Source organism: Hypanus sabinus, chromosome 11 (genome assembly GCF_030144855.1).
Source record: "Hypanus sabinus isolate sHypSab1 chromosome 11, sHypSab1.hap1, whole genome shotgun sequence".
In the NCBI taxonomy this organism is placed as follows: Eukaryota; Metazoa; Chordata; class Chondrichthyes; order Myliobatiformes; family Dasyatidae; genus Hypanus; species Hypanus sabinus.
Genome location: NC_082716.1, coordinates 36,594,101 through 36,608,021, shown reverse-complemented (window position 1 = coordinate 36,608,021; position 13,921 = coordinate 36,594,101). Strand labels below are relative to the sequence as shown.

Genomic DNA, 13,921 nt, shown 5'->3' with positions numbered 1-13,921 from the left:
GTTCTGCCAAGAAGGATAGTAACCATGAATAATATTAAACTATTGCAGGATGATTAAAACTTTGATAGAGGAAGGGAAAGCAGAATGAAAGTAAATTAGAACCAAGTATTAATTAAGATAGTAACTCCTCCATAATTGTATAAAAAGGTAGAGAGAAACATAAGTAAACAAGGGTCTGTAGCATGCTGACATAGTACAACTGATAGCAATTGAGGTCATAAATATATTGTATCTATAGCAGGGACAGAAAATATGCCAAATGGTCAGTGACGTGGTGCTTGTTGCTTTAGATGCTTCCCACCATTCCCGCTATCTGGATAATCTGTTCTCTGTTCAAGATCTATAAGTTTGTTTCCCCCAGCGGCCAGCTTGACTGGTGGCTTTTCTGAGATAGAAGCATAGAGCATCTACAGGGTATTACAGGCCTTTTGGCCCACAATGTTGTGCCGACCAAGTAACCTACCACTCTCTGTGTGATAAACTTACCCCTGACATCCCCCTTGTACCTTCTTCCAAGCACCTTAAAACTATGGCCCCTCATGTTAGCCATTTCAGACCTGGGATAAAGCCTCTGGTTATCCACACGATCAATGCGTCTCATTATCTTATACATCTCTATCAGGTCACCTCTCATCCTCCATCTCTCCAAGGAGAAAAGGCCATGTTCATGCACGTGCAGGTCAGCTCTTTGAGTGATTATGCAGAAAGTTTGAAGTTAATAACTCATCTCCTTCTACCTTAGGCAACGAACTTATCAATCACTCCTGATGAGTTATTAACTTCAAACTTTCTGCATAATCACTCAAAGAGTTGAACTGCATGTGCATGTAACGAGAACTGTATAACTCATCTCCTACCTTAGGCCATTAACTTATCAATCACCCCTGCTGTGGACACTTTCTGGAGGTCTAAGATCCGTATGCTCCATGACCGCTGAAATAAGTGTGTAAATGTAGGAGGGAACTATGTTGAAAAATAAATGTGCTAGGTTTTCTAAAATCGACTCCTTCTACCTTAGGCCACGAACTTATAAATTACCCTTCATAGTTCTCTTACCCTACCATTCTTTCCTTGCCTCAATGGAACATACTTATGCAGAACGCCATGCAAATGTTCCCTGAACATTTGCTTCATTTCCACTGTGCATTTCCCTGAGAACATCATCTCCCAAGTTCCTGCCTAAAAACATTATATTTCCCCTTGCCCCAATTAAATGTTTTCCCAAATTTTCTGCTCCTGTGGTAAAGGAGATAGAGTTGTGATCACTACCTCCAAAATGGTTTCCCACTGAGAGATCTGACACCTGACCAGGTTCAATACCCAATACCAGATCAAGTACACCCTCTCCTCTAGTCGGCTTATCTACATTTTGCAACAGGAAACCTTCCTGATCACTCCACCCCATCTAACCCCTTGCTTTAAGGTGATGCCAATCAATAAAGTTAAAATCACTCATCACAACAACCCTGTTATTATTACACCATTCCAGAATCTGCCTCCCCATCTGCTCCTTGATGTCTCTGTTACTGTTGGGGGGGGGGATCTATAAAAAATGCCAGTAGAGTTACTGTCCCTTTCCTGTTTCTGACTTCCACCCACAATGGCTCAGTAGACAATCCCGCCATGACTTCCTCCTTTTGTGCAGCTGTGAATTAATAGAGAGCTTGAAGTTGCACAGTATTCGTATCTTATGAAGGATGTTGGAATAGCAGCAACTGCCAGTCCGTAAATGTGGGAAAGGACCAGTAGTGACTCAATTGAAGTAAGTGTTCCAGTTACCATCTACCTAATGGCATTTAGCTGCACATTTATCATGGCAACTTTTTGAGTTCTACATTTAATTTGACATGCATAGCCTGTAGTTCCACTGCGTAATGATGATAAATGTTGGCAGTTTTGTTATTGCAACTTGTTGAGAAACTGTTCAGTATCAATATTCAGAAGAATCTGAATGAACTTATACCCAGAACACAGGAAGATAACAAACAAATGCAGGAAACAACCTGTAGAGGAAGTACACTTAGTGGCCATGTTATTAGGCACCTCTATGTGGTTATTTGAGTTCCTATTGCCTTCCTGTCAGCTTGAACCAGTCTGGCCACTCTCCTCTGACCTCTTTCATTAACAAGGGGTTTTCATTCACAGAATTGTCACCCAATGGATGTTTATTTTTGCTTTTCACTCCATTCACTGTAAACTTTAGAGACTGCTGTGTGTGAAACCCCCAAGAAATCAGCAGTTTCTGAGATACTCAAACCACCCTATCTGGCACCAACAATCATTCCACGGTGAAGGTCACCTAGATCACACTTCTTCTCCATTCTGATGTTTGGTCCGAACAACAACTGAAACTCTTGGCTATGCCTGCATGCTTTTATGAAATGAATTACTGCTAGGTGATTGGCTGAATTTAATATTTGCAGTAATGAGCAGTTTTCCCTAATAAAGTGGTCGCTGAGTGCATCTTTCTCTTGGGATAGAAGAGACTGCGGAAACGAGAACCTGGAGCAACAAGCAGCCTTCTGGAAGTATTCAGCAGGCTGAACAGCATCTATAGGGGAACAAAGTAGTTCTTGAAGTCTTGAGTTGAAGCCCCTCATTATTAACCTGCATCAGAACTCTTTATTGCAATGGTTTTGATTTGATGCAAATGACATATTTTCACTGTATTTTTTAATGTGCATAAGACAAATAGAACTAATCTTTTAATCTTCTTGATTTCTTTTATACAATTGTATTGGACTTCTGCAGTTCCACTCCTCTGTAGTTTTGGCTTCCATACCTAAGGAAAAACATACTTCCATTTGAGGTTTTGCAATAAGTGTTCACAGGACTGAGAAGTTGCTCTATAAGGCATAATGAAGTAAGTATAGTCCCATAACCTTTGAGTTATATAAGAACAGAGGAATCTGGCATTCTGAAAAGTGGATATTAAGAGAGTTTCTCAGAACAGGATGAGAGAGTGCATTGCTTCAGGATAAAGTGTGATAATTTTGAACTGAGATAATGAAAAGCTTTTCTATTCAGAAGGATGCAATAAGAAAATGAGAAAAGCAGTTCAGTAAAGATGAAGTATCAATAGGATGCAAATGAGAAATGTCAAACATTTTATTTTACAAAATAAATGCATTACTTACATGAACTAGAAATAAAATGGGACAAAAAAGCTGTGTCCTGACACTGGAACAGGACCTGCACCATACCACCAGGTGGCAGGTAACTGCAAGTGCAATAGAACAGACAGGAAACGGTTCAAATGTTGGAAGTAGTTCTCTCCGTACAAATGTTTGCCATGTCAAATTTTGTCAAAAATAGCGACACTTACAATTGTAGTTGGAGACTTCCTTGTTTCTTATTTCTTACTAAGATTTATGTGTTCACAGATATCTAGTATATCTATTGAATAGACTATTTGGCTAATGATCTGTTGCCAAAAATAATAAACTTCTGCTACCGAAGTGTAAATCATATGATTCTCAGGATGATCAGGTCATATCTTGTGTTACCATTATCTAGATCATTCCAGCTTTTACTGCACTTTGTGCAATTGTCGGTTAATTATACAAGTAAAATAAAATGAGCTCAAGAAAAATAATGTATTTTTACAGCAAGTAACTTACAATAAAATTATAAGAAGTTCAATCTCAAGGCCTTTAATGATCATGTAAGTCACAGAAGTAAAATACTACCCTGTAGCTCATTAGCTACCATTTATTGCAAATGTTACTCCGCTATTTAAGAAGGGTGGGAGGCAGCAGAAAGGAAACTATAGAACTGTTAGCCTGATTGTTAGTGGTTGGGAAGTTGTTGGAATTGATTGTTAGGGATGAGATTACAGAGTACCTGAAAGCACATGACAAGATAGGCTACAGCCAGCATGGTTTCTTGAAAGGAAAATTCTACCTGATTAACCTACTGCAATTTTATGAGGAAATTATAAGCAGAGGAGACAAAGGAGATGCAGTAGATGTGGTGTGCTTGGATTTTCAGAAGGCCTTTGACAAGCTGCCACACATGAGGCTGCTTAGCAAGATAAGAACCCATGGAATTACAGGGAAGTTACTAGCATGGGTGGAGCATTGGCTGATCGGCAGAAAAAAGTGAGTAGAAATAAAGGGATCCTATTCTGGCTGGCTGCCGGTTACTAGTGGAGTTCCACAGGAGTCGGTGTTGGGACCGTTACTTTTTACAATGTACAGCATGTCAAATGATTTGGACTATGGAATTAATGGATTTGTGGCTAAGTTTGCCGATGATTCAAAGAGAGGTGAAGGAGCGTGTAGTATTGAGGAACAGAGAGCCTGCAGAGAGACTTAGATAGTTTAGGGGAATGGGCAAAGAAGCAGCAAATGAAATACAATGTTGAAAAGTGTATGGTCATGCACTTTGGTTGAAGAAATAAACGGGCAGACTATTATTTAGATGAAGAGAGAATTTGAAATACAGAGATGCAAAGGAACTTGGGAGTCCTTGTGCAGAATACCCTAAAGGTTAACCTCCAGGCTGAGTCGGTGGTGCTGAAGGCGAATCCAATGTTGGCATTCATTTCTGCAGGTATAGAATATAAGAGCAGGGATGTGATGTTGAGACCCTATAAGGCACTTGTGAGACCACATTTGGAGTATTGTGTGCAGTTTTGGGCTTCTTATTTTAGAAAGGATATACTGACTTTGGAGAGGGTTCAGAGAAGATTCACGAGAATGATTCCAGGAAAGAAACAGTTACTGCATGAGGAACGTTTAGCTGCTCTTGGACTGTATTCCCTGGAGCTCAGGAGAATGAAGGGGGACCTCATAGAATCATTCCAAATGTTAAAAGGCCTGAAAAGATCAGATACGGCAAAGTTATTTCCCATGGTAGGGGAGTCCAGGACAAGAGGGCACAACTTCATGATTGAAGGACGTCCATTTAGAATAGAGATGTGGAGAAATTACTTTAGCCAGAGGGTGGCAAATCTGTGGAATCTGTTGCCACAAGTGGCTGTGGAGGCCAAGTCATTGGGTGCATTTAAGGCAGAGATAGATAGGTTCTTGATTAGCCAGAACATCAAAGGGTATGGGGAGAAGGCAGGGGAATGGTGATGGCTGGAATAATTGGATCAGCCTATAATTTAACGGCAAAGCAAACTCAGTAGGCTGAATGGCTTACTTCTGCTCCTATATCTTATGATCTTATGGTCTTATGATCTTATTATTACAGACTTATGAGATGAGAAATAAAAGGCTTGATAGTGGCATCTCAGTTCACCTGTAACAGTTCCTAAAGTTAGTCCTAACTCATCCAGAACAAGAGAGTTAGGAAATGCTCCAAAGAAGGTTCCAAATAAATGCAGTTTATGAAGACAGGAAGTATGTTACAATGGTTTAGTACATTTCTTTTCACTTCTGGGAATGCAACATAAAACTTGTTAACATTAGACTTTGCTCCTTCTGCCTTATGGCTGCAGTGAGTTCAATTTACAAGACGCACTACAAGAAACCTCATCAAGTTTCTTAGTTTTTTTTTCTTAGTTTCTTTGGCTTGCAGTGACTACCCAGCAGTGGGCTGGTAGCAGGCATATAGAATTAGTGTCAGCATCAAGGATCCTTCCACACCACCTTCCCATGGAAGTGCATCATGTTTCCTTTATCGTTGATGGGTCAGTATCCTCATTTCCAAACATCACTGTGTGCATCCCTTCCTTCACTACTCAGCCTGGAAAATTCAGATAGTCACCTCAGCAACACTTACTCAGGAAGACTAGAGACAGATAATAAGTTGTGGCTTTGCAAATAACTAGGCCAAAAGAAAATTCAGTTCAACTGATACACAGGACTGTGGAATAAAAGTCTCCTTCCTTTGCAGACAAGAAGAATTTGACATAAAATATACAGCAGAAATTGGAGCAATGTACAAAGCTTGGGAACAACTCAATGGGTCAGGTAGCATCTATAGAGGGAAATGGAGAGGCAATGTTTTGGGTCAAGATCCTTCATCTGGAAAGAAGGAGGAGAGAAGATGGTTCAGAAGGTGAGGGTTAGGGTTGAAGCAATGGCTGGCAAGTGATAGATGGATTGGGGGAGGGTAAAAGGCACATGAGGGGGTGGAGAGGGGGAATGATGTCAGAAGCTGGGAGTTGATATGTTTCGCTGAAAATGATGCAATCTGATTGGAGAGGGCTGTTGAACTTCATCGAAGATTATAGCGAACGTTTCCTTGAACTACTATTGTATTTTTTGCATTGGAAATCATTGGAAGGTGCCAAGTCTCTTATTTTTGGTGATTGATAGTGCTTTTCATTTATATAACTTCAAGGGTCAGAATCAAAATCAGCTGACATATGTTGTTTTGCAGCAGCATACAGTACAAGACAAAATTACTTTAAGTTACAAAATAAATAACTAGTGCAAAAGCTGTCTAATGAAATGGTGTTCAAGGGAGTTCAATGACCAACAAAACCCGAGGATGTGCTAGGGACAGCCCATAAGCATCAGCTTGCTTCTGGCACCAACATAGTTTGCTCATACGTTACTAATCCTAACCCTCACCCAAACCCAAATCTGTACATCTTTGGAAAATTAGAGGATACCAGAGGAAACTGCCAAGGTCACAAGCCCCAAACAGACAGCTGCAAGAAGTGAATCTCTGATACCTGGCACTGTGAAGTGTTGTGCTAACGGCTACAATGCCATGCCAGATAACATATGATCTACATAGCAGACTAGAGTATTGGTTTTGTCATGCTGTTCTTTCCTGGGCTTCCCCATGTCAAAACTTACCTGAGTTTTTATTGTGACAATTATAATGCCTTGTTTTTGTTTGTTCTGGTTATGCTTTGGAGTAATATTCTAGCGAATAATTTTATAACAAATAAAAGCATTCTTCAAAGTCTTTCATAACTCAATCAAACCACTGAATTTTTAACATATTTTTCTAACTTTTATGCTCTTTTTGAATTAAAAAGAGACATTATGCCAATGTCAGGGTTAATCTAGTTCCCACAATGCTCTAGGAGGCTGAAAGTTGTTCAAACATGCAGATGTTGTCTTTTCAACCATATCACTGCTTGAATTTTATTTGACAACATAATTGTTGAGACTTATTTCAAAATGTAGTGTCATTGCCGCCCCGGGGAAGAAAGGTGCTGGTTGTCCACTCTATTTATGCCTTTTATCATCGTATTCACCTCTATCAAGTCAGCTCTCTGCTTCTTTTGGTCCAAAGAAGAAAGACCTAGCTCGCTCAGCCTTCCCTTGTGAGACATGTTCCATCTGTACTTTCTCTAAATCTTCCACATCCTTCCTATAGTGAGGTGACCAGAACTGAACACGATATTCCATGTATGATCTAACAAAAGTTTGTTTTATAGAGCTGCAACAATTAGCTCATGGCTCTTAAACCCAATCTACTGACTGGTGAATGTCACACACCATTGCCATCTTAACCACCTTATCAACTGCATGGCAACTTAGAGAGGTCTATGAATATGGGCCCCAATAAATTTGGGCTTACAGCAATGCACATAAAATTAGTAAAAATACCCTAAATACAGTAGGCATGTCAATAGAAGTACAAAGATGATTTAAAGGTCACCATTCCTGTATGCATTGTACAACCTACAATATCTGCAAACTCTAATATGTATGACATAGCATTAATGGACTCAGAATCAGCAGAGAGGCAGATGTGAAGTGTGCAAATTGTGCTAGAACAACTGTTGCTGTCCTCCAGCATTATCCTGGTCAGTCAGAGATGCAGTAGTTGAGATGCTCACTTCACCTTGCCCCCCTCTACTTTCAGCCATGTGACAATGCTAATCCATAGGGCAGGAATTACAGAATAGTTGGGAAGCATCTTTCTCACAGAAAACTCCTGTAACATTGCACTTGCCTCAGCAACAATCAAGCAGAGATCAGGGTCAGTGCTGATCTGTCTCTTTATTCCTGATGGTAATAGTTTCCTTAAGTTTTTATTCTGCCCGACCTTTAACCTTCATCTTTTATATCCTTTCAGAGTCAACAATCTTTCTTTTGTTCTCACACTACTATCTCTGGAGAGCTCTGAGAACCTCTCCTTAGATTCCTCCTGTTGCTTGTGTCCATGCTACTCCTCAATATCATTTGTCCAAAGGTAAGTGGCTAATTTCAGCCTTTGTTGACATCACCCATCTGTCTCCCAATGCCATCTCTCCTGAACCATCACCATCTCTTTCCTCCATATCCCTGGTTGATGCCAACTTTGAGTAAACCATTTCAACATCATGAAGATCTAGACAACAGTTTTCATTCCCTGTTGCAAACTCCATTCCCTTATCATCATTTACATCATTCACTGGCAGCAGGTATGTTGCCAATACCTTAGAGAAAGAAGTACCGACTTTCTTAAGCAGGAATGTAAACTGTAATATTGGTTGGCAGCACTTTAAGAATTCAGCCATGTGAATAACTTCTTACTGTTGTTTAGAGCAAAGAATTCCAGAGAACCATCCTTCCTTCCACCTGGCTTTGTAGAAGTATGCATGTAGGAGACAGATAGCCTTTGTGGCTAATTTCAATTATTCACAAAGCACTTTATAGGTGTCCTTTGTGGCTTCTGTGCTCTCTGGTCTTGCAGCAGATTGTGAGGACTGCTGTGAGAATAATTGACTCTCTCAGTGAATCAGTAAATGATTCACTGGATCATTCTCATGAACCTTCTCTGGACCCTCTGCAATGTCAACACATCCTTCCTTATAAAAGGAGTCCAATACTGCTCACAATACACAATGTGGTCTGACTATTGAATTAAGCCACAGCTTTATATCCTTCCTTTTATATTCTAATCCTCTTAAGATGAAGGTTAACATTGCATTTGCCTTCCTTCCAACCAACTTAACCTCCAAGTTAACCTTTAAAGAGTCCTGCATGAGATCTCCCAAGTCCCTTTTTCCGTTCTGATTTCTGAATTTACTCCCAGATTAGAAAATGATTTATGCCTTTATTCTTTCTTTGTGCAAGACCACACACTTCCCTTCATCTGCCACTTCTTTGCACATTCTCTTAGTCTGTCTAAGTTCTTCTGCAGACTCCCTGCTTCTTCAACGCTATCTGCCCCTCCACCTATCTTCGCATCGTTGGCAAACTTGGCCACAAAGCCATGAATTCCATCATCCAAACCACTGACATACACTCAAAGGTCAGTTTATTAGTACACTAGTACACCTGTTCGTTAATGCAAATATCTAATCAGCCAAAGAGAAGGCAGCAAATCAATGCATAAAAGCATGCAGACATGGTCAAGAGGTTCATTTGTTGTTCAGATCAAACATTATAACGGGGAAGAATTGTGATCTAAGTGGCTTTGACCATGGAAGATTGTTGGTGCCAGATGGGTTGGTTTGAGTATCTCAGAGACTGCTGATCTCCTGGGATTCTCCTCCAAACAGTCTTTAGAACAGGTTCCTAAACTTTTTTTCAGCTACCACCCCCATCGGCCCCAAACCACATCCCCAGTGCCTCCTTCTCCTTTTCTGGCCTTTACATAGAAACTATAAAGCACTTTGTTTTATGATGCACAGTGAAAGAAAATGTTACCTCACTCTTTAAGAGGGGAGAAAGACAATAGACAGGAAATTATAGGCCATTTAGCCTAACTTCAGTGGTTGGAAAAGTGTTGAAGACCATTATTAAGGACAAGTTTTTGGGGTACTTGGAGACTATTGATAAAAGAAGTCAAAGTCAGCATGGTTTCTGTAAAGGGAGATCTTGCTTGACTAATCTGTGAGTGTTCTTTAAGGAAGTAACAAACAGGGTGGACAAAGGAGAGGTGGTGGATGTCATTTACTTAGATTTCAGAAGGCATTTGATAAGGTTCCTCACATGAGGCTGCTTAACAAGATAAAATCCTATGGCATTACAGGAAAGTACTGGCATGAATAGAGAAATGGCTGACAGGCAGGAGGCAGCAGTAGAAATTAAAGGGGCCTTTTCTGGTTGGCTGCCAGTGACTACTGGTGTTCCTCCAGGTCCAGTATTGGGACCACTACTTTTCACATTGTTTGTCAATGATAGGTAGTACAATTAATGGCTTTGTGGCAAAGATTGTGGATGGTACAAAGATAGGTTGAGGGGTAGGTAGTGCTGAGGAAGCAATGCGATAGCAGCAGGACAGACAAATTGGAAGAATGTTCTAAAGAGTGGGAAATGAAATATAGTGCTGAGATACGTATGATAATGCATTTTGGTAAAAGGAACAATAGTGTAGACTATTATCAAAACGGGGAGAAGGTTCAAACATTAGAGGTGCAAAGGGACTTAGGAGTTCTCGTGCAAGACTCCCAGAATGTTAATTCACCAGTTAAGTTTGTGGTAAAGTAGGCAAATGCAATGTTGGCATTTATTTAAAGGGGAATAGAATATATAAACAAGGAGATAATGCTGAAGCTTTTAAAGAAACCAGCTAGGCCACACTTGGAGTGTTGTCAATAGCTTTGGGCCCCTTATCTCAGAAAGGATGTATTATCATTGGAGAGAGTCCAGATGAGGTTCATGAGGATGATTCTGAGAAGGAAGCAGTTAACATACAAGGAGTGTTTGGCAGCTTTGGGCCTGTACTCACTGGGATTTAGAAGAATGCATGGGGATCTCATTGAAAACTACCAAATGTTGAAAGGATTAGATAAGGCAGATGTGGAGAGGATATTTCCTCTGGTGGGGGTATCCAGAACTAAAGCGTACAGCCTCAAAATTGAGGGGTGATCTTTTAGAACAGAGGTAAGGAGTGGTGAATATGTGGAATGCACTGCCACAGACTGTGTTGAAGGCCATGTCTATGGGTATATTCAAAGCAGAAGTTGATAGATTCGTGATTAGTTGGGGCATCAAGTGAGGGAGCAGGTGTATGCAGTTGAATGGGATCCGGGATCAGCCATGATGAAATGGCAGAGTGGACTCTGTTAGCTGAATGGCCTAATTCTACTCCTGTGTCTTATGGTATTACAGTCTAAAATAGGATCTACAAATTCAAAGCAGTGACAAATAATTGCAAAAATGATTCAAACCTATATAAGGCTTAAATAACATAATTTCTTTATTTGATTACAGTAAAAACAGTATTCATTAACAATTTTAGAGTGTACATTAGTCATCCAATTATTCACTACTTCATTGCTTTTTCACCTTTAATAAGATGTTTGGACTTCATGCAGCTATATCAAGCTTCCCAACATCAGACTGAATGTCACTCAGAAGGAGTCTCAGGTCCTCAGCTTCAGTAATGTGCAGCTTGATTCACTACTTTGAAAGCAGCTGAGCGAATACACTGAAATTATGCTCCAGTAAATATGATGTTGAAAAGGCATAAATAACATCTTGACATTTTTCCACAGTGCAGGATAGCGTTCAAAGATTTATTTCTGCAACCAAAACTCTTGAACTTCAGCTTTACCATAAAGTCATTTTGTAGCAAGATAAATAAAAACACAAAATGCTGGCAGAACTCAGCAGGCCAGACAGCATCTATGGGAGGAGGTAGTGACAATGTTTCAGGCCAAAACCCTTCATAAGGAGTGAGTCAAGGGTTTCGGCCTGAAATGTCATCACTACCTCCTCCCATAGATGCTGTCTGGCCTGCTGAGTTCTGCCAGCATTTTGTGTTTTTATTGATTTCCAGCATCTGCACATTCACTCGTGTTGCCTTTGCAGCAAGATCAGTTCTTCGTCTATCCTTCTTGTTAATTCTTCATTACAAGTGTTCAGTGAAGATCCATGAAATCTCTCTGACATGTCTTTATGCAGCTCACTCAGGTGGGCACAGTTTACTTGAAAATGATCATCTGCCATTCTTTCTTTCTCTTCCAACTCAGAAAGGCTAGAAAAGGGTTGTGACTGCCAATGTTACACTTAAATAGGGTTAACTTGGACAGAAATGTGGGATCAAACTGATTTGACTTTGATAAAATTCACATTATTTCATTACAATTCACATAATTTCATTAACCTTTGTGAATAATTCTGACAAATAAGTAATGTCATGCGTAATATTTTTGAGTTGATTGCTGAATGAAGCATTTGAGACTTCAAAGAATTTTGTCACAGTTTCAGATAGCACATATAAGTTCCTCAGGCAGTTTCATTTTGAGAACCAAGAGATTTCTGTGTGCAACAGCTAGCATGCAGACTGATCATCATTCTCAATACAAAGCTTCAAAATAATTGAGAATTGAGAGCTTAGGATTTTATTTTATTTTCTGCTGTGGTAAGAGTATTTAATAATGATGGGTGTAGCCCACTTGGGTTTTTTGTGACAAGATGTTGTCTGAGAATTACATAGTGAATGGTAGATATGTCAGATGCAGTTTTATTCAGGGAAGCAATAACTCCATGACAGCGTCCTCATTGATGGTGCCCCATTTGTTGTACAAGCAAGAATGTTGGTGAGCAGAAGGCCCTTCTCTTTGAAAAATTCTTACCCATGCTTCAATCTTTTATGAAGCAACATAACCAAGAAGCAAAGGTTTGTTGCTTGGCAAAGTTGACTCATCCAACTGCAGAGCAAATTCTGTTGTGCTAAGTATGTTGCACGATGTGTCTTCCACGTTCTCAGACATTTCATCTATTTGTCTTTGTACAGAGCTGATGCTGAGTGATTTATGCAAAACCATTCTCAGAACCTCCCTTACTGCTGCCAGAACCAGTTCTTCTCCAATTGTATAGAGCTCTCCGGATTTAGCAATGAGCAATGAATTGTTGCATGAAGCATGCAAACCATTACCATTTTGTTGTGAAGTATTGGCAAACATGTTTTGAAGTGTTTTCCGTTTCTGAAAGTTTTCAAGAAGTAACTGAAAATAAGTCAAGTTCTTGTTTACGTTTTCAAAGTGTATTCTTTTCAAATGTTCAAGGACCCTGGACAATTAAATTGCCTTATTTGAAAAATATTTTTCACACAACAGACACATTGGCTACAGTTGGCTCACACCAACAAGAGAAAATCTGCAGATGCTGGGAATCAAAACAATGCATACAAAATGCTAGAGGAACTCAGCAGGCCAGGTAACATCTAGGGAAAAGTGTAAACAGACGAGGTTTCAGGCCAAGACCCTTCATCAGGACTGTTGTTGCTTGGTGTTGGTTTAAATCCCTATTTCAGATACTCCATGCTAAATTGTCTACACTTCTTTTTTGTTTGATTTGCTTCTGCCATTTTCATTATGGGTTAGCGATGGTGGTCAATCGCCTATTGTTCAAGTCCAACCTCAAGTGCTGCAGTCAATTAAGGGGAAAGTATTGGCATCATCATAGCTCAGATGAAACCTGACTCGCTGCCTGAAGGTACATAAGCCAGGGCAGTGATTTCTCAGTTGGGCCTAGGCTTAAGAAATGCAGTCAAGACCATTCGAAAGGACAGATTCTGAACTTTATCCCATTGAATGCCATACACTAATTCACAGGAACTGTGTCATGGCCTGATTAGAGTTTGGGAATTGTACTAGCTAACACAGTATTGAATGGCCCAGCCAGGAAATAACACTTTTTCTTCAGACTAGATTTTTCATGATATGCTAAGTGCAGAAGTGTCACATTGCTTTTCAACAACTGTAACACGCTTCCAGCAAAGTTTAAGAGAATGGTGGGTTAGCAAGTAATGAGGTGATTGTTTGATGATTGTAATCAATTGTGAGGCACTGAGGATCAAATGCTTAAAATATGTAATTAATTTCTTAAATTAAGCCTGTAATCCCTCAGCTGCCCACCTCACTGCCAAGCACACCCCCACCACCCCTTTTATCTCTCACAGACCCCAGGTGATGATATCACCCACTTTGGGAACCACTGGTCTAGAGTTTACAGAGAATGGTGCAAAAAAACATTAAAAAAAACATCCAGTAAGCAGGCAAAAATGCTTAGTTAATGAGAGAGGTCAGGAGAATGGCGAGACTGGTTGAAGCTGACAGGAAGGTGAC

General features: G+C 40.0%; 1 pseudogene; it reads right to left on the bottom strand.

Moving 5' to 3' along the window:
* Positions 1-12,315: 12,315 nt before the first annotated feature.
* LOC132402359 (uncharacterized) lies at positions 12,316-13,161 on the bottom strand (annotated as a pseudogene).
* Positions 13,162-13,921: the final 760 nt, after the last annotated feature.